This window comes from Arachis ipaensis, chromosome B1, assembly GCF_059453495.1.
Source record: "Arachis ipaensis isolate K30076 ecotype BB chromosome B1, ASM5945349v1, whole genome shotgun sequence".
Lineage (NCBI taxonomy): Eukaryota > Viridiplantae > Streptophyta > Magnoliopsida > Fabales > Fabaceae > Arachis > Arachis ipaensis.
Window position 1 is genome coordinate 1,919,143 of NC_142436.1, and position 21,505 is coordinate 1,940,647.

The 21,505-nt window shown below is 33.1% G+C and overlaps 1 long non-coding RNA gene across 1 annotated transcript; it reads left to right on the forward strand.

The window, feature by feature from the left end:
• The first annotated feature begins 350 nt into the window (after nucleotides 1-350).
• LOC148575536 (uncharacterized) lies at nucleotides 351-12,567 on the forward strand. Its single transcript, XR_015902672.1, has 2 exons — nucleotides 351-677; nucleotides 12,313-12,567. It is a non-coding gene; the product is annotated as an uncharacterized LOC148575536 (long non-coding RNA).
• The last annotated feature ends 8,938 nt before the right edge of the window (nucleotides 12,568-21,505 follow it).

Genomic DNA, 21,505 nt, shown 5'->3' on the forward strand with positions numbered 1-21,505 from the left:
TTATTATTATTATTATTATTATTGGAAGGTACCTAACGTAGCCTTCAAAGGAACCAAAGAAAGGAAATGGAACTTGATTTACTATGCATATGTATATATATAATAATAACACATGCTTTCTTTTATTTATTAACCTTGACACCTAGCCAATATTTATTTTAAACATGGAATGTCATTATATATTCTTCCCATTATCTCATTCACTTGGTCAAGGTTCCAAGTGTACAAAAGAAGAAGTAAACGTGGCTTGTTTGCAATATATATATATAAGATTAGTGACACCTAAATGCCTTAGCCACCACAAACCAATATTCTTTGCCATTTAGCCTTTAGTTAATTTCATTTCATTCTAACCGAAGCAAGAAAAGAAAGAAAGGCCGAGAGAGAGACCGTGGGTGAGGGAGAAACCATGACTTCCTTTGATCTTTCGGCTTCGATTTTTTGAGATCTGTAACTCTAATAAAAAAATCTAATCCGGTAAAAGTGTTCGTATCTTCCTCCTTTATGTATTGGCGTTATTTTTGTCCGGTAGAAGTCTACGGTGACGTAGCTCTCCTACCCCTTGAGCTTGGCCAACTGGAGTTCTACGAGGCACGGAGGATTCCGGACGTTTTTCCTTTCAGCAGCTTGGTCAGAAAGTTTCTCCGAAATTTTGAGTATTTCGATTACGTACGAAGGTAGGGGATTTATTTTTAAAGATAAACGTTTTTAATTTAGAATGCCTACAAGATTAATTGAATAATTGCAAATATATATATATATATATATATATATATATATATATATATATATATATATATATATATATAATAGTAATGTTATTGAGTATGGATTATTGCTGTGAATGTGACTGTTTTCTGATTATTAAGAATTTTGCTGATTTGAGAATTGTTGAGAAAAAGGCTGGTAAATTGTTGAGGAATAGGGAACCCATAAGGGTGGTTTAGACCGAATTTTAGAGAAAATGCCACCGAAATTTTATGAAATCTGAGGTTTTATTTGAAAAGTTATTTTAAAAGATTTGGTTTTGGAAAATTAAATTATTTAAAATATATTTAGTTAAGAAAAGGTTTATTCTATTTTAAAGTTTGACTTATTAAGAAAAATATAATGTTTTAAACACAATCTTTTAAGGAGAGATTTTGTTTTAAGTAAAGATTTGAGCTCGGTTTATTAAGAAAAGAAATCTCTGCCACAGGAGAGCAGAGAACAAGGATTTAAAGAATATATTAATTAATGAAGTGTCTGCCACAAGAGAGCAGATGTGACATTGTTTGGGCCTTAGTGCCAAATGTAAAGTGGGGACGCCCACACACTGAGAACTGTTTTTCAGATGTACGCTTATTGATTTGGAAAGTCACACTGATGCGGCCTAGCCGTACGACTTAAAGTCACACTGATGCGGCCTGGCCGTACGACTTATAAGCACACTGATGCATCTGGAAAGCCATATCTGGGACTTGTGTAACACCCTAAGTTCTTATACTATCGTGGGGGTTTTCAGAATAAGGGGCCACACTTGAATCAAAAAGGAATGACTTAATCGTTATGCAAGGAAGGAAGGAAGTACGCGTGAAGAGGAAAACAAGCAGTACTAAAACGGTAATAAACAATAAACTTATCCATGAGTATGGTTTAAAATAAAATGCTTAGAGGTAATTAAACAAAGGAAAGAAACTAATACGTCCTAACTAATTTCGTTGAAGAGGCTCCCCTACTTGCATCATATCCTATCCTCGGCCAGGAGTCTTTAGTTATTCGTGAATCGAGGTACCAGGGGTCTCCCTCCAACCCCCTTTCGCGCAGTGATGACCCGGTTTCGTTGCGTGGGATGGACCAAAACTCGACGGGGTGCCGAAGTGGGGGAATAGGGTACGTATTCCACCCTTGGACTTCCGCAAGGGTTCAACTCCTCCTCTGGATCCTCCTCCATGGTGTCTTCCTTCTGGCCAGGGTCGTCGGATTTCTCTTCCTCGGCTTCGGAGTCGGACTCGAGGTGTACCACCTTAGGTGACCGCTTTCTAGATGTTGAAGCATTCCTGTCTAGGAAGGTTATGACGGGCAGCTGGGATTCTTCTTCCACGGGATCTCGACCTAAGTAGATAGTCTGGAGCACGGTAGTAGTGGTCGCAACTACCCACGCGTGCTTTGAGGGGTCATACTCAGAAGTTACCCTCGGGGGGCACTGCGTCGTCTCTATCCGCTGTGCCATGTTCCTCTGGAGACAGTATGGGAAAAGAAAGGGAGTGAGAACCTAGCGTCTCAGTAGGAGTGCTATGCAACACCTCCATATCCATCTCCAGCCCACGTGCGGGATTTTAAAAAAAAAAAGCGTATAACATGGCATGTAATATGCATCTTCTTTTTTTTGTAAAACATGTGTTTAAAAGAAAGGGAAAACATATAGGAAAATAGAAGGATAATCATCAACGTAATCATAATTAAATCTAAGGAAAACATGGAACTTAAGCTTTCATTCGTGTCTTCTTTCTTTCTTAATTTATAACTTATCTGGAGGGTATTGAGCTCAAACCGTTATAAGTGGGAGTCCCCTTCCCTTACCGAAGGTTCTTATCCCAAACGTTTTGGCGATCACCTTCCCTTACCGAAGGATCATCTCGATCGATCACCTTCCCTTACCGAAGGATCATATCGATATCTTGTCTTTGGGGGTCACCTTCCCTTACCGAAGGATCATTCCCTCAGTTTAATTTACACTCAAGGTTATTTAGACATACACAAGAAGAGAATCATATAAAAAGATATATTATTATATAAAATTGATGGGATAGTCCCCTTCCCTTACCGAAGGTCCTTATCCCAAATGTTTTTCGATCACCTTCCCTTACCGAAGGATCATATCGATATCTTGTCTTTGGGGGTCACCTTCCCTTACCGAAGGATCATTCCCTCAGTTCAATTTACATTTAGGTTGTTTTAAGCGCACACAAGGAAAAAATCATATAAGTGCACGTAATAGGAATATTAAATATTTTAAAGGAAAACATGTACTCTTGACTTTAAAGGGATAATGATAGAAAAGATCACATAGATGCACTTAGGATTAAATCCTTGAATAAAATATTTGGGAAAACATGTACTCTTGACTTTAAAGGAATAATGATAGAAAAGATTACATAGATGCACATAGGATTAAATCGTTAATTAAAATATTTGGGAAACCATGTACTCTTGACTTTAAAGGAATAATGATAGAAAAGATCACATAGATGCACATGGGATTAAATCTTTAATTAAAATATTTTGGGAAAGCATGTACTCTTGACTTTAAAGGAATAATGATGACATAATGGTATAATAGATTACATGGATGCATACGATGGAATAGGGTAATTTAAATAATTGAATTAAAATATTATAAATAATAATATAACCATGTAATAGATCACACATATACCTATATGTTGAACAAGACATAGAAAGCATATACTCTTGGCCCTAAGGGAATATCAATTTAATAGTATAGGATATTGAATAAGCATCTTAAGAGGGCATGTAATCTCGAAGGGAATATTAACAACGTAATTATATGAAAGAGCACAAAATAGGTAAAGTAAATAACATCATACGGAGACATATAATAACGATTCAAGAAGATGTGAATGGCATGGTGGGGAGACATGATCATCATGAATGAAAGGTGAGTGAGAAGGCATTAATGTCATGATAACATGGAAGAAAATAATAATAAGATAACGGTATCAAAGGTCATATAAGGGCACATAGTAAAATTAGGGAATGTTAAATGATTTAATAAAATATTATAAAGGGGCATGTACTCTCAACCTAAAATGAGTAGTAATTAAAGGGTCATGTAAATACACATAGAAAAGATATGGGATACATATTAATGGATTTCAAGAGGGTATAATTGACAAAATAGATAATCATACTCAATGTAGATGCAAAGAATAATTCATGCCATAAAATACATGAAAGGTGATAGCCATGCATGGATGGAAGAAAACAAAGTAAAACATACTACATGCCAACATAAGTAAGAAAGGCATAATTCCCTACTCTTTTTTCTTAACGCTTCTTCGAGCCTGCCTCTTGTGTTTGCACACAGAATACTATTTCTTTGTAGAGAGAGAGAGAAGGGAGAGGATTGATATTGAGAGGAGTGATTTTCTACCTATGGGTGCTCCCCTATTTATATACGTCTGGGGATGGGGTGGTTGGGATATTTCAAATTTCAAACTAAGGGCGGTTACTAGGTTCCTATCCAAAATTTCAAAATTTTAATCTTATCTCCTAACCGATTTTCAAACTTTGAAATTTAAATTTTGTTTCTAGAAGGGGTGGTTGTTACATTATCACCCCCGTAAGAAAAGAATTTGTCCCCAAATTCCATGTCTGAACTTGGTCGATACGGGTCATCTTAATTAACTTAGGGGCCTTACTGAAATTTTTTATTGTTGGGGAGAAAAGGAAATCCTCACCATGATTGTTACCTGTAAACAAATTTGGGAACTTCTGTCTCATGTCTGCCTCTTTTTCCCATGTGTAGTCTCTGGAATTGCCGCTACCCCATGCCACTTTTACCAGTTGTATCGTCTTGCTCCTTAGTTGCTTCATGCTTCTGTCTACAATCTCCATGGCTGGTAGTTCAAAAGTCAGGTCGTCTTTGAGTGTTACTTCCTCTTGCTGCAACACATGGCTTGGATCGTGCTGGTATTTTCGGAGTTGGGACACGTGGAACACGTTGTGTAGTCTTGATAGATTTGGTGGTAGGGCAAGCTGGTATGCCGACTTTCCTATACGCCGGAGGATTTGGAATGGACCCAGGTACCGGGGGCTTAGTTTTCGTACCTTGAGAGCCCTCCCTACCCCGGTGGTGGGGGTGATTTTTAGGAATACGTGATCGCCTTCCTGAAATTCGAGGGGTTTTCTTCGTTGATCTGCATAACTCTTTTGTCGACTTTGGGCGGTGCGTATTCTTTCTCTTATCCTCTTGATATCTTCTGTGGTCTGTCTTACTAACTCCGGTCCTAAGTAGCCTTTATCTTCTGGTCCGTACCAACATAAAGGAGATTGGCATCTTCGCCCGTACAGTGCCTCATATGGTGCCATCCCGATGCTACCATGGTAACTGTTGTTATAAGCAAACTCGATCAGTGGTAGGTGACTCTCCCACTTTCCTGGTCTGTCCAGGACACAAGCTCGTAACATGTCTTCCAACGTCTGGATGGTTCTCTCCGTTTGTCCATCTGTTTGCGGGTGGTATGATGTGCTCAGGCACAATTTTGTCCCGAATGCCTTCTGCAGTGCGTTCCAAAACCTCGAGGTAAATCTTGGGTCTCTGTCCGAGACTATGGTTGTTGGTACCCCATGTAACCTCACGATCTCTTTGATATATAGCGTGGCTAGTCTTTCCAATGAGTCGGTCGCCTTGACTGGTAGAAAGTGGGCAGTCTTTGTAAGTCGGTCCACGATGACCCATATAGCGTCACGCCCTGTTTGAGTACGAGGTAGTCCCATGACGAAATCCATCGATATGTCCTCCCATTTCCACTCTGGGATGCCAAGGGGTTGCAATACCCCTGATGGTTTCTGATGTTCAATTTTTACCTTCTGACAAACCAGACATTTATTCACGACCGTAGCTAAATCCTTTTTCATCCTTGGCCACCAGAACATCTTTTTCAAATCATGGTACATCTTTGTCATGCCAGGATGAATGGTAAAATCTCCTTTGTGGGCTTCTTCCGCAATCTTGCTTTGAAGATCGCCTTCCTTTGGGACACAGATTCGACCTTGGTATCTCCACACCTTGTCCTCTCCTTCGGTGAAGCCTTTCAATTTTCCTTCTTTGACAAGGCGCAGGGTTTCTTGAAAATCGGGATCGGAACTTTGCGCCTTGGTTATTTGTTCTTTGAATTGACTTGCCACTGTTAGGTGGTTCAGACGTATGCTTTTTGGAGCGAGGGTGACTTGTAGGTTCATGTCTCTGAAATTCTTTATCAACTCTGCCTCTTTTATCATCAGCCATGATGCCTTGAGTACCTTCCGACTCAGAGCATCAGCCACCAAGTTAGCCTTTCCTGGGTGGTAATTTAGAACAAAGTCATAATCTTTAAGAAACTCCATCCACCTCCTTTGTCGCATGTTGAGTTCCTTCTGGTCGAACAGGTACTTTAAGCTCTTATGATCGGAGAATACTTGAAATCCAACTCCGTACAAATGATGCCTCCATGTCTTCAGTGCAAATACTATCGCAGCTAGTTCAAGGTCGTGAGTTGGATAGTTGGCTTCGTGGGTCTTCAGTTGTCTTGACGCATACGCCACTACCTTTTTGCATTGCATTAGTACGCAACCCAATCCTTGTCCTGAGGCGTCACAGTAAACTTCGAAGGCCATGTCGGGGTTAGGTAAGGCTAGTACTGGGGCGGATGTCAAACGACACTTTAACTCTTGGAAGCTTCTTTCGCAGTCTGGCGTCCAAGTGAACGGGGTATCCTTCCTGGTTAAACGGGTTAACGGCAGGGCTAGTTGAGAAAACCCTCTTATGAACCTTCTATAGTAGCCCGCCAATCCTAAAAAACTCCTTATTTCTGTGACTGACGTCGGCCTTTCCCAGTTTAGTACCGAGTCTATCTTACTGGGATCCACTGATATTCCGTTGCCGGAAACCATGTGTCCAAGGAATTGTACCTCCTTCATCCAAAACTCACACTTGGATAGTTTTGCGTACAACTTCTTCTCTCGAAGGGTTCCCAGTATTACACGCAAGTGCTCCCTGTGTTCTTCTTCTGTCTTGGAGAAAATCAAGATATCATCTATGAATACTACCACGAAACTGTCGAGGTAAGGTCGAAAAATCCTATTCATGTAGTCCATAAAGACGGCGGGGGCATTGGTCAACCCAAAAGACATTACTGTGAACTCGTAGTGCCCGTATCTCGTTCGAAATGCTGTCTTTGGAATGTCTTTCTCTCTTACCCTTATTTGATGATACCCTGATCTCAGATCGATTTTTGAGAATACTGTTGCACCTTGTAGTTGGTCCATTAAGTCATCTATTCTTGGGAGGGGATACTTGTTCTTCACCGTGATTTTGTTGAGTTGCCTATAGTCCACGCAGAGACGCATGCTGCCGTCCTTTTTCTTCACAAACAATACCGGAGCTCCCCAGGGAGAGGCACTTGGTCGGATGAATCCTTTTTGCAGCAGCTCCTCTAGTTGGTTCTTCAGTTCAGTGAGTTCCAACGGAGCCATTCGGTAAGGGGCTACGGAGATTGGCCCTGTCCCAGGCATCAGTTCTATGGAGAACTCAACCTCTCGTGTTGGGGGAAGCGAGGGTATATCTTCGGGAAAGACATCTGAAAAGTCTTGTACTACTGGTATCTCACAGAACTCCTGATGGGAATCTATTTTTACCGAATTTAGCAAGGCATATCCTTGCCTCGTACGTGTGTCTTCGGAGGATCTTGGAAGATCACGTGTGTCTCGTGTGGGTTGGGAAGGGAAGATGACTTTTCTCTCAAAACAATCTAACAAGACGCGGTTTTTGTTGAGCCAATCCATTCCTAGGATGATGTCTAATCCTACTAAAGGGAGGCATACTAGGTCAACAAAGTATGATCTATCTGAAATGAGGATGCGAACCCTCTGGCAAACCTGCTGAGTTTCGACACTCTTACCGGCTGGGGTGGTTACTAGTAGGACATATGGTAATTTGGTCATGCATAAACTGATTCTACTAGTAGCAGAGAGAGATATAAATGAATGAGAAGCACCAGTATCGTATAGGATAGTTAAAGGAGCTCCATTAATTATGCACTTACCCTCGATTCGATCTTCTGACTGGTGGGCTTCCTCGCTGCTGAGGGCAAAGACTCGTCCTTGACGTTGGGGTGCATTGGCAGGGGGTGGGGGAACTGCTGGACATTCCCTGGCGATATGTCCTGGCTGGAAGCACCGGAAGCAGACATTTTGTCCGGCCAGGCACCTGCCCCTATGTTGCTTTCCACACGAGGCACATTCCTTGAGTTCGGTGGGAGGTTTCTGGCGGTTTGTGCCCTGTTGAGATTGCCTTCCTGTAGGTCTTCCAAGAAAGGCCTTCTTCTGCGACAGCTGCTGAGAAGATCCTTGATTTAGCTGCCTTTTCTTGAAAGCCTCGCTTCTTTCTGACGCTAGTTTCTTGGTGCATTCTTCGATCACCTGGCACTTGCTAACAAGGGAGGAGAACTCCCGGATTTCCAGTGGGGCTATTGCGGGTAGGATCTCTGCCCTGAGCCCTCCTTGATACTTCATACATTTCCACTTTTCATCTGGATTAGCCTTATACATTGCGGAAAATTTGCAGAGCCTCTCGAACCTCTCTGTGTATTCGGCAATACTCATCCTATCTTGCTTCAGCTGAAGGAACTCCATCTCCTTGGACTCTCGAACAGAAAGGGGGAAGTACTTCTTGTAGAAAGCTTCCTTGAAGGTGGCCCAGCTGATATCTGTTCCCGCATCCTCCAACAATCGTCTTGCTCCTTCCCACCAGAATTCGGCATCAGCTTTGAGCATGAAGGTAGCGTAATTCACTTGCTGCACCTCCGTGCATGGAAAAATTGTGAATACTTTCTCCATTTCTGTCAGCCATTCCTCTGCCTTATCAGGGTCGAGGGCCCCACGAAATTTAGGCGGACCAATCTTCTTGAAGTCAGCAAAAGTCGTACGGGTTTGTCCTTCCTCCAGTCTGGGAGTATTGGGGTCCCTGTCCCCAGTGGACAGTTGTTGAGCCATCAGAGTAGTGGCTTGGGCCTGCTCCTTCATTGCCTTGGCCATCTCCTTCATGTGCTTTGCTAGGGTTGAGGAGCTCGAGCTCGTTCCACGCGGGCGTCCACGACTTGCCATAGGTCCCCTGTTTATGGATAACCATAGGAAGAGGTTTCATTAGTCATACCTCCTAGGATCGACTTTGCTCTGATACCAATAATGTAACACCCTAAGTTCTTATACTATCGTGGGGGTTTTCAGAATAAGGGGCCACACTTGAATCAAAAAGGAATGACTTAATCGTTATGCAAGGAAGGAAGGAAGTACGCGTGAAGAGGAAAACAAGCAGTACTAAAATGGTAATAAACAATAAACTTATCCATGAGTATGGTTTAAAATAAAATGCTTAGAGGTAATTAAACAAAGGAAAGAAACTAATACGTCCTAACTAATTTCGTTGAAGAGGCTCCCCTACTTGCATCATATCCTATCCTCGGCCAGGAGTCTTTAGTTATTCGTGAATCGAGGTACCAGGGGTCTCCCTCCAACCCCCTTTCGCGCAGTGATGACCCGGTTTCGTTGCGTGGGATGGACCAAAACTCGACGGGGTGCCGAAGTGGGGGAATAGGGTACGTATTCCACCCTTGGACTTCCGCAAGGGTTCAACTCCTCCTCTGGATCCTCCTCCATGGTGTCTTCCTTCTGGCCAGGGTCGTCGGATTTCTCTTCCTCGGCTTCGGAGTCGGACTCGAGGTGTACCACCTTAGGTGACCGCTTTCTAGATGTTGAAGCATTCCTGTCTAGGAAGGTTATGACGGGCAGCTGGGATTCTTCTTCCACGGGATCTCGACCTAAGTAGATAGTCTGGAGCACGGTAGTAGTGGTCGCAACTACCCACGCGTGCTTTGAGGGGTCATACTCAGAAGTTACCCTCGGGGGGCACTGCGTCGTCTCTATCCGCTGTGCCATGTTCCTCTGGAGACAGTATGGGAAAAGAAAGGGAGTGAGAACCTAGCGTCTCAGTAGGAGTGCTATGCAACACCTCCATATCCATCTCCAGCCCACGTGCGGGATTTTAAAAAAAAAAAGCGTATAACATGGCATGTAATATGCATCTTCTTTTTTTTGTAAAACATGTGTTTAAAAGAAAGGGAAAACATATAGGAAAATAGAAGGATAATCATCAACGTAATCATAATTAAATCTAAGGAAAACATGGAACTTAAGCTTTCATTCGTGTCTTCTTTCTTTCTTAATTTATAACTTATCTGGAGGGTATTGAGCTCAAACCGTTATAAGTGGGAGTCCCCTTCCCTTACCGAAGGTTCTTATCCCAAACGTTTTGGCGATCACCTTCCCTTACCGAAGGATCATCTCGATCGATCACCTTCCCTTACCGAAGGATCATATCGATATCTTGTCTTTGGGGGTCACCTTCCCTTACCGAAGGATCATTCCCTCAGTTTAATTTACACTCAAGGTTATTTAGACATACACAAGAAGAGAATCATATAAAAAGATATATTATTATATAAAATTGATGGGATAGTCCCCTTCCCTTACCGAAGGTCCTTATCCCAAATGTTTTTCGATCACCTTCCCTTACCGAAGGATCATATCGATATCTTGTCTTTGGGGGTCACCTTCCCTTACCGAAGGATCATTCCCTCAGTTCAATTTACATTTAGGTTGTTTTAAGCGCACACAAGGAAAAAATCATATAAGTGCACGTAATAGGAATATTAAATATTTTAAAGGAAAACATGTACTCTTGACTTTAAAGGGATAATGATAGAAAAGATCACATAGATGCACTTAGGATTAAATCCTTGAATAAAATATTTGGGAAAACATGTACTCTTGACTTTAAAGGAATAATGATAGAAAAGATTACATAGATGCACATAGGATTAAATCGTTAATTAAAATATTTGGGAAACCATGTACTCTTGACTTTAAAGGAATAATGATAGAAAAGATCACATAGATGCACATGGGATTAAATCTTTAATTAAAATATTTTGGGAAAGCATGTACTCTTGACTTTAAAGGAATAATGATGACATAATGGTATAATAGATTACATGGATGCATACGATGGAATAGGGTAATTTAAATAATTGAATTAAAATATTATAAATAATAATATAACCATGTAATAGATCACACATATACCTATATGTTGAACAAGACATAGAAAGCATATACTCTTGGCCCTAAGGGAATATCAATTTAATAGTATAGGATATTGAATAAGCATCTTAAGAGGGCATGTAATCTCGAAGGGAATATTAACAACGTAATTATATGAAAGAGCACAAAATAGGTAAAGTAAATAACATCATACGGAGACATATAATAACGATTCAAGAAGATGTGAATGGCATGGTGGGGAGACATGATCATCATGAATGAAAGGTGAGTGAGAAGGCATTAATGTCATGATAACATGGAAGAAAATAATAATAAGATAACGGTATCAAAGGTCATATAAGGGCACATAGTAAAATTAGGGAATGTTAAATGATTTAATAAAATATTATAAAGGGGCATGTACTCTCAACCTAAAATGAGTAGTAATTAAAGGGTCATGTAAATACACATAGAAAAGATATGGGATACATATTAATGGATTTCAAGAGGGTATAATTGACAAAATAGATAATCATGCTCAATGTAGATGCAAAGAATAATTCATGCCATAAAATACATGAAAGGTGATAGCCATGCATGGATGGAAGAAAACAAAGTAAAACATACTACATGCCAACATAAGTAAGAAAGGCATAATTCCCTACTCTTTTTTCTTAACGCTTCTTCGAGCCTGCCTCTTGTGTTTGCACACAGAATACTATTTCTTTGTAGAGAGAGAGAGAAGGGAGAGGATTGATATTGAGAGGAGTGATTTTCTACCTATGGGTGCTCCCCTATTTATATACGTCTGGGGATGGGGTGGTTGGGATATTTCAAATTTCAAACTAAGGGCGGTTACTAGGTTCCTATCCAAAATTTCAAAATTTTAATCTTATCTCCTAACCGATTTTCAAACTTTGAAATTTAAATTTTGTTTCTAGAAGGGGTGGTTGTTACAACTTGTGCCCGGGTAATGTCGGGTGCGGGTAGGCAACCGACACATGAGCTCATGGCCTGCGTTAGGGATAGACATGCATCATGTTGTTTGCACATTTGCATTTGATTGCGCTTGCTTGTTTTATTACTTTGTGATTGTATTGTTTGTCTTATTGTGACTTGCTTGTACATTGAATTGAATTTCTTGCTTGCATTATTTGTTTGTGAGTGTATTAAAGTGATTACGAGTTGACATTTAACTGAGGATTAACTATGTGGCTGAAAAACAGAAAATGTGACTAGTTTTATATTTAAAATTTGTTTTGAGTTTAGAAATTTAAAGAAAAGTAATTATTTATCTAAAGTAGAAATAAAAGTATTTCCAAAAGGTTTAACAAAATAGTTTTACTAAGTAAGTTAATTATTTGCATTAAATTCATTACTTTTACGGCATTCCCATTCCCTACTGAGAACGTGTGGTTTGTTCTCACCCCAAATCTTCCACCCTTTCAGTGACACAGGTTCGGAGATTCAGTAAGAAGCTGCAGACGATTAGTAGATTTACTTGTGATTCCTGTTGTTTTTATAGAGTTCCCTCGTCCTTGTTGCTTCAGGGTTTTTATTTTATCCAGAGGGATAGGTATTGTATTTGAGTTTTACATTGAATTTAATCGTATAGCATCTATTATTATTAGTAATTATGTGATTATTATTATTTGAAGATTTTTTTGTTATGTGATTTTTAATGACTAAAATCTTTTTCTGAAATTTTCTTATAAACTGAAACGCGATATTGACCTAAAGGCTCAATATTAAATAGTAAATAAGGAGAACAGATTAGTAACTCCTTACTTTTGGTACGATCATGACGTGCTAAAGGTTAGGGTGTTACACCTTTCATCTAGAAATATCTTCAAATTTTCAACACTTTTTTTATTATTAAATAAAATCGCAAATTAAAGTTATAATACATTTTCTAGGTTTGCAATTTCTTGTAATATTATTTGTTATACTTCATTGATATATAACATATAATGAAATAAAACAATTAATATTACAAGAAAATTGCAAATCTAAAAAATGAAACAACTTTAATTTGTTGTTCTACTTGTTTTTTAATTTCATGTATTGATTAAAAAATTTTAATCTTTAAAACATTTTAATATCTAAAAAAATATGTGAGAAATTTCAAGTACTTCAAAGTCAAAAGCAAAATCATAAATATTATAACTTTATTTGTTATTTGCCTTTCATCTAGAAATATCTTCAAATTTTCAACACTTTTTCTATTTTTAAATAAAATTGTAAATTAAAGTTATAATACATTTTTTACATTTGCAATTTCTTGTAATATTATTTGTTATACTTCATTGGCATATAACATATAATGAAATAAAACAACTAATATTACAAGAAAATTACAAATCTAAAAAATGAAACAATTTTAATTTATTGTTTTACTTATTTTTTAATTTCATGTTAAAATCTATATTGATTAAAAAATTTTAATATTTATAACATTTTAATTTCTAAATAAAATATATGTGAGAAATTTCAAGTACTTCAAAGTCAAAAGCAAAATCACAAATATTATAACTTTATTTGTTATTTGCCTTTCATCTAGAAATATCTTCAAATTTTCAACACTTTTTCTATTATTAAATAAAATTATAAATTAAAGTTATAATACATTTTCTAGGTTTGCAATTTCTTGTAATATTATTTGTTATACTTCATTGATATATAACATATAATGAAATAAAACAATTAATATTACAAGAAAATTGCAAATCTAAAAAATGAAACAACTTTAATTTGTTGTTCTACTTGTTTTTTAATTTTATGTTGAAATTCATATTGATTAAAAAATTTTAATCTTTAAAACATTTTAATATCTAAAAAAATATGTGAGAAATTTTAAGTACTTCAAAGTCAAAAGCAAAATCACAAATATTAAAACTTTATTTGTTATTTGCCTTTCATCTAGAAATATCTTCAAATTTTCAACACTTTTTTTTATTATTAAATAAAATCGCAAATTAAAGTTATAATACATTTTCTAGGTTTGCAATTTCTTGTAATATTATTTGTTATACTTCATTGATATATAACATATAATGAAATAAAACAATTAATATTACAAGAAAATTGCAAATCTAAAAAATGAAACAACTTTAATTTGTTGTTCTACTTGTTTTTTAATTTCATGTATTGATTAAAAAATTTTAATCTTTAAAACATTTTAATATCTAAAAAAATATGTGAGAAATTTCAAGTACTTCAAAGTCAAAAGCAAAATCATAAATATTATAACTTTATTTGTTATTTGCCTTTCATCTAGAAATATCTTCAAATTTTCAACACTTTTTCTATTTTTAAATAAAATTGTAAATTAAAGTTATAATACATTTTCTACATTTGCAATTTCTTGTAATATTATTTGTTATACTTCATTGGCATATAACATATAATGAAATAAAACAACTAATATTACAAGAAAATTACAAATCTAAAAAATGAAACAATTTTAATTTATTGTTTTACTTATTTTTTAATTTCATGTTAAAATCTATATTGATTAAAAAATTTTAATATTTATAACATTTTAATTTCGAAATAAAATATATGTGAGAAATTTCAAGTACTTCAAAGTCAAAAGCAAAATCACAAATATTATAACTTTATTTGTTATTTGCTTTACATCTAGAAATATCTTCAAATTTTCAACACTTTTTTTATTATTAAATAAAATTATAAATTAAAGTTATAATACATTTTCTAGGTTTGCAATTTCTTGTAATATTATTTGTTATACTTCATTGATATATAACATATAATGAAATAAAACAATTAATATTACAAGAAAATTGCAAATCTAAAAAATGAAACAACTTTAATTTGTTGTTCTACTTGTTTTTTAATTTCATGTTGAAATTCATATTGATTAAAAAATTTTAATCTTTAAAACATTTTAATATCTAAAAAAATATGTGAGAAATTTTAAGTACTTCAAAGTCAAAAGCAAAATCACAAATATTAAAACTTTATTTGTTATTTGCCTTTCATCTAGAAATATCTTCAAATTTTCAACATTTTTTTTATTATTAAATAAAATCGCAAATTAAAGTTATAATACATTTTCTAGGTTTGCAATTTCTTGTAATATTATTTGTTATACTTCATTGATATATAACATATAATGAAATAAAACAATTAATATAACAAGAAAATTGCAAATCTAAAAAATGAAACAACTTTAATTTGTTGTTCTACTTGTTTTTTAATTTCATGTATTGATTAAAAAATTTTAATCTTTAAAACATTTTAATATCTAAAAAAATATGTGAGAAATTTCAAGTACTTCAAAGTCAAAAGCAAAATCATAAATATTATAACTTTATTTGTTATTTGCCTTTCATCTAGAAATATCTTCAAATTTTCAACACTTTTTCTATTTTTAAATAAAATTGTAAATTAAAGTTATAATACATTTTCTACATTTGCAATTTCTTGTAATATTATTTGTTATACTTCATTGGCATATAACATATAATTAAATAAAACAACTAATATTACAAGAAAATTACAAATCTAAAAAATGAAACAATTTTAATTTATTGTTTTACTTATTTTTTAATTTCATGTTAAAATCTATATTGATTAAAAAATTTTAATATTTATAACATTTTAATTTCGAAATAAAATATATGTGAGAAATTTCAAGTACTTCAAAGTCAAAAGCAAAATCACAAATATTATAACTTTATTTGTTATTTGCTTTTCATCTAGAAATATCTTCAAATTTTCAACACTTTTTCTATTATTAAATAAAATTATAAATTAAAGTTATAATACATTTTCTAGGTTTGCAATTTCTTGTAATATTATTTGTTATACTTCATTGATATATAACATATAATGAAATAAAACAATTAATATTACAAGAAAATTGCAAATCTAAAAAATGAAACAACTTTAATTTGTTGTTCTACTTGTTTTTTAATTTCATGTTGAAATCTATATTGATTAAAAAATTTTAATCTTTAAAATATTTTAATATCCAAAAAAATATGTGAGAAATTTCAAGTACTTCAAAGTCAAAAGCAAAATCACAAATATTAAAACTTTATTTGTTATTTGCCTTTCATCTAGAAATATCTTCAAATTTTCAACACTTTTTTTATTATTAAATAAAATCGCAAATTAAAGTTATAATACATTTTCTAGGTTTGCAATTTCTTGTAATATTATTTGTTATACTTCATTGATATATAACATATAATGAAATAAAACAATTAATATTACAAGAAAATTGCAAATCTAAAAAATGAAACAACTTTAATTTGTTGTTCTACTTGTTTTTTAATTTCATGTTGAAATCTATATTGATTAAAGAATTTTAATCTTTATAACATTTTAATTTCTAAAAAAAAATATGTGAGAAATTTCAAATACTTCAAAGTCAAAAGTAAAATCACAAATATTATAACTTTATTTGTTATTTGCGTTTCATCTAGAAATATTTTCAAATTTTTTAACACTTTTTCTATTATTAAATAAAATCACAAATTAAAGTTATAATACATTTTCTAGATTTGCAAATTTTTATAATATTATTTATTATACTTCATTGACATATAACATATAATAAAATAAAACAATTAATATCATAAAAAAATTGCAAATCTACATTTTTTAGATTTGTAATTTTTTCTAATATTACTTATTATACTTCATTGATACATAATATAAAATGAAATAAAACTCATAATATTATAAAAAAATTACAAATTTTAAAAATAAACAATTTTAATTTTTTATTCTAGTTATTGTTTTAATTTCATGTTAAAATTTACATTGATTAAAGAATCCTAATCTTTATAATGTTTTAATATTTAATGAAAAAATTATGTGAGAAATTTAAAATACTTCAAAATCAAAATCAAAATGACAAATATTATAACTTTATTTGTTATTTATTTTTTATTAAAAAATATTTCAATTTTTCAACACTTTTTCCGTTGTTGTTTAACTATGAGAAAGTTGAGAGAAAAAAAAAAGAGAATAAGACAATAATAAAGTCATAAAAATTACTAACCTAATCGCAATAATAAAGTCTCCGTAAAAAATATCGATCTCAAGTCAACTACTTAATATGTGTATCCATTCACTACTATTAAAGAATCTTAATCTCTTTAATATTTCAATAGGTAAAAAATAAAAATTATGAACGAAATTTAAAATATTTTAAAGCCAAAAGTAAAATAAGAAATGTTAAAGAAGAAGAAAACCAAGAAAAGAGAAAGTTTATGTGTGCATACCTTTGTTGCTTGAGAATTATGATAGATGAGTTGCGGTGGAAAACTCAAATCTTGGATTTTTACTTAAAAATGAATTCAAGAAGTGGAAAAAGTTAATAACAATAATAATAATGAATCCACATTATGGATATTTTATCACGTATTTGGAGATTTTGTAACATGATGCAACTTCAAACAACGATAAATAAATAAATAAATATTTTTTCTTGGAAACATTAATTAGATGACAAAATTTGAAATATTGCAAAACTTTCACTTTGACCGAGGGAAAGAATTAAACATTTTCTTTATATTATATATTTTTTATTTGGTAAATGAGATTAGACAGACAACAGAAAGTAAAAAAAATATATATATATATTAAAGAAGAAGAAAGTCGAAAAAAGAAAAAGTTTGTGTGTACCTTAAAAATGAATTCAAGAAGTGGAAAAAGTTAATAACAATAATAAGAATGAATCCACATGGAAACTGCAAACAAGAATAAATATTTCTTCTAGGAAACATTAATCAGATAACAAAATTTTAAATATTTCAAAACTTTCACTTCATTTTCTTTATTTATTTGGTAAATGAGATCAGACAAAGAAAACAAAAAGCATAATTGAGATACAATTTAGAACATGTGAACCATTATTTTTTGAATGAATAAGCGAAGAGAGTAAAATAAAAAGAAGATTTGGGATTACTACAAAAAAAGAAAACTTTCAAAGATCAAGAAAAGTACCTTAACACTTTTGAGAGAGATGAGAAGGATTAAACAGATGATAAGTGCAATCAAAAAATAAATAAATAATATTTCTTCTAGGAAATATTTTGTTAGATCATTGACGGAGTAGTAAAATAGAAATCATACGTCAAAGTATTACAAAATAATGATGCTTAGTGGTGAATAAGGGAGTAGTAAAATAGAAATCATACGTTATTTGAAAAAAAAATAAAAGAAAAGAAAAAAAGAGAAGAAAGAAAGAAAGAAGAAGAAAAATAAGAAGAAGAAGATAAGAAACCTGATGTTTAACTCAAATCTTGGATGATAAGGATTGAGTAGCGAAAATAAATAAGTAAATAATGAATTCAAGAAGCGGAAAAAGTTAATAACAATAATAATAATGAATCCATATGATGGCAAACAACGATAAATGAATAAATAAATATTTTTCTTGGAAACATTAATTAGATAACAAAATTTGAAATATTGCAAAACTTTCACTTTGACAGAGGGAAAGAATTAAACATTTTCTATCTGGTAAATGAGATTAGACGGAAACAGAAAGTGTAATTGAGATAGAACATGTGAATAATTTTTTTTTGGATGATTAAGAGGGTAAAAGATGGTTATATATATAGATTTATTCTTAATTGTTCTTTTATTAAGTATGAAGTGTTGCATAGGGGTGCAAAGACCCGGCCCGGCCCGAATGTCTGGCCCGGTCCCGAACATTTTAGGGACTAATTTGGTGTGATTTTATCGGGTTTAAGGTCGGGTAAGGGTCTAAAAAATAAACTCGGTTATTATTTCGGGTCAGATCCGGGCCATAGCTCGGGTCACCTGAAGTCGGCCTAGTGGCCCGGTCATCATACACAATTAATATTTTGTATTATTAGTGATGGATCATGACTATTCTTATGTGGAATTTAAGTATTGTAAACCTTAATATTTGTGTTATTAGTCATTATAAGACTATAAGTTAATGTTTTATGTTTAGAATGCATAAGACTTTAGACTAATGCATAATATTGTGTTATTTGTATTGATTTAAAGATTTGGTATTATTAGACAATATTAGTATTGATTGTGGTTTTGCTTTAGTATTGATTGTGGTTATGCTTTAATTTTAAAGAAGGGTTGGTTCTTGTTATATTTTTTAAGTGAATTTTACCATGTTAAATAATGGTTGGAGTCTTGGAAATTTGGATATTTTTACATGTTAGCTTACAAGAAGGTTTCAACGTAATGTAATGTTAACGACCCGGTTTTCACCCGGTATAATTGTGACCCGAAAGTGTATTGGTTTCATCGGGTCTAGGGTCGAATTCGTGTCTAATAAATAGACCCAGTGTATATTTTGGGTCGGGTTTGGGTTACATCAAATCCGGCTTCACCCGACCCATGTGCACCCCTAGTGTTACACACCTTGTTAATTCATTAATTTTGAACTTTTTATTTATTATATTTTATTTAAATAATTTGAATTTAAAAAAGTAACTTGTTAATTAGGTTAACTATTTTTTTATAAATTTTAAATATTTTTGTAACTTTTAAATATTGGGTTAACTATTTTTTTTATAAATTTTAAATATTTTTGTAACTTTTAAATATTGGGCTAAAGTCTAAAACAAAAAAAATAGTATACAAACATTAAAAACAACATGTCTTTACCAAAAAAAAAGTAATTGGACTTTAAAATTAAAATAAATAATACATAAAAAATAAATTAAAAATTCATTCACCAAACCAAAAAAAAAAGATATATTAGAATCTTAAAAAAATAATATTAACTATATATTATGTATATATATTAAAATTTAAATAAATTTTATTTTGTGTAAAACAAAATTATAATATTAAATATGAACACAATGATAAAAGATTTTGTGTTATATAAATTTAATTAAAAAAATATATATACTCACATAAAAAGCAAACAAACATATAACAATTTTATTTTGTGTGAAATAAAATTATAATATTAAATATGAACACAATAATAAAAAAATTTGTATTATATAAATTTAATTTGAGAAAAATATATATTCACGTAAAAAGCAAACAAACGCATAATAATCAGCCACCAAAGAAAAAACGCATAATTATTTTTAATACAATGATAAAAAATTTTGTATTATATAAATTTAATTAAAAAAAGATATACTCACGTAAAAAATAAATAAACATATAATAATTTTATTTTATGTGAAAAAAGTATAACATTAAATATAAACACAATGATAAAAATTTTGTATTATATAAATTTAATTAAAAAATAGGGATAAGTATTGTTTTGATCCCTCACGTTGAGAGTCAGAATCGAACCCGTTCCCGATCTAATTTTCGATTTAGAATCGTCCTTAACGTTTTTTTTCCATATTAAAATCCTCCTTTTTAATAAAATTTTTAATTTTATTCTTAAACTACCCTTACTTTAATGAAATTTAAAAAATTAAAAAAAAAACACGGTTGGGATGGGGGAGGGGAGGGGGAGGCAGGAAGGGGAGACAAGGAGGAGGAGACCGGGGGTGGGGGTGGATGGTGGTGGGAAGGGGAGACCGGAGGGTGGGGGTGGCGGAAAGGGGAGACAGGGAGGGGGAGACCGGGGGTGGGGGTGGGGGTGGCGGGAAGGGGAGACAGGGAGGGGGAGACCGGAGGGTGGGGGAGGGGGGAAGGGGAGACCGGGGGTGGAGGTGGCGGGAAGGGGAGACGGGGAGGGGGAGAGGGGAAGGGGAGGAGGAGGGCGAGGGGAGATCGGGGGTGGGGGAGGGGAGGGGGAGGCGGGAAGGGGAGACCGGGTGGGGGGTGGGGGGAGGGGGAAGGGGGGTATTTTTGTCCAAAAAAATAAAAAAGACAATTTTAATACGAAAAAAACGTTAAGGATGATTCTAAATCGAAAATTAGATCGGGATGGGTTCGATTCCGACCCTCAACATGAGGGACCAAAACAATACTTATCCCTTAAAAAATATATACTTATGTAAAAAGTAAACAAACATATAATAATAATAATAATAATAATAATAATAATAATAATAATAATAATAATAATAATAATAATAATAATAATAATAATCTCATTTGTTATTTATCCAAAACTAAATGTAACTTTTCAAATATAAATGAAATTATTAGGCTGCGTCTTGAGATAGACTAATATTGAGAGAGAGATTGAAAGATAAAACTTGAAAGATGATAGAAACTACATAATTCTTTGTATTGTATTAAGTGTAAAATGTATCAGATTGAGTTATGTCTCAATATCTTTTTTATTTAAGATAAATATAAAAACTAAAACAAACAAAAATAGTTAAATATATATTTTTTTCTATAGAGATATTTTAATATTTTAAAATTATAATATAAAATTTTAAACATAATTAAACAACTTTAATTTTAAAGGAGTATTTTATTATTTTCAAGATGAGTAAAGTATTGATTTTGTCCCCAATGGGGTAAGTCCTATTTGTGTCCCTAACGTTTAAATCGTCCTATTTGTATCCTTAACGTTTATAAAAGTGATTTAATGTTATCATACTATTAATTATACTAACAAATCAGATTATATTTTTCAATTATTCTCACTTGGATGTATTCATTCTCAATTAGGTCTCACTTGGATGTGGTCGATTTTAATATTATACATACTATTTGTGTTTAGATTCAATTATGTCCCTAG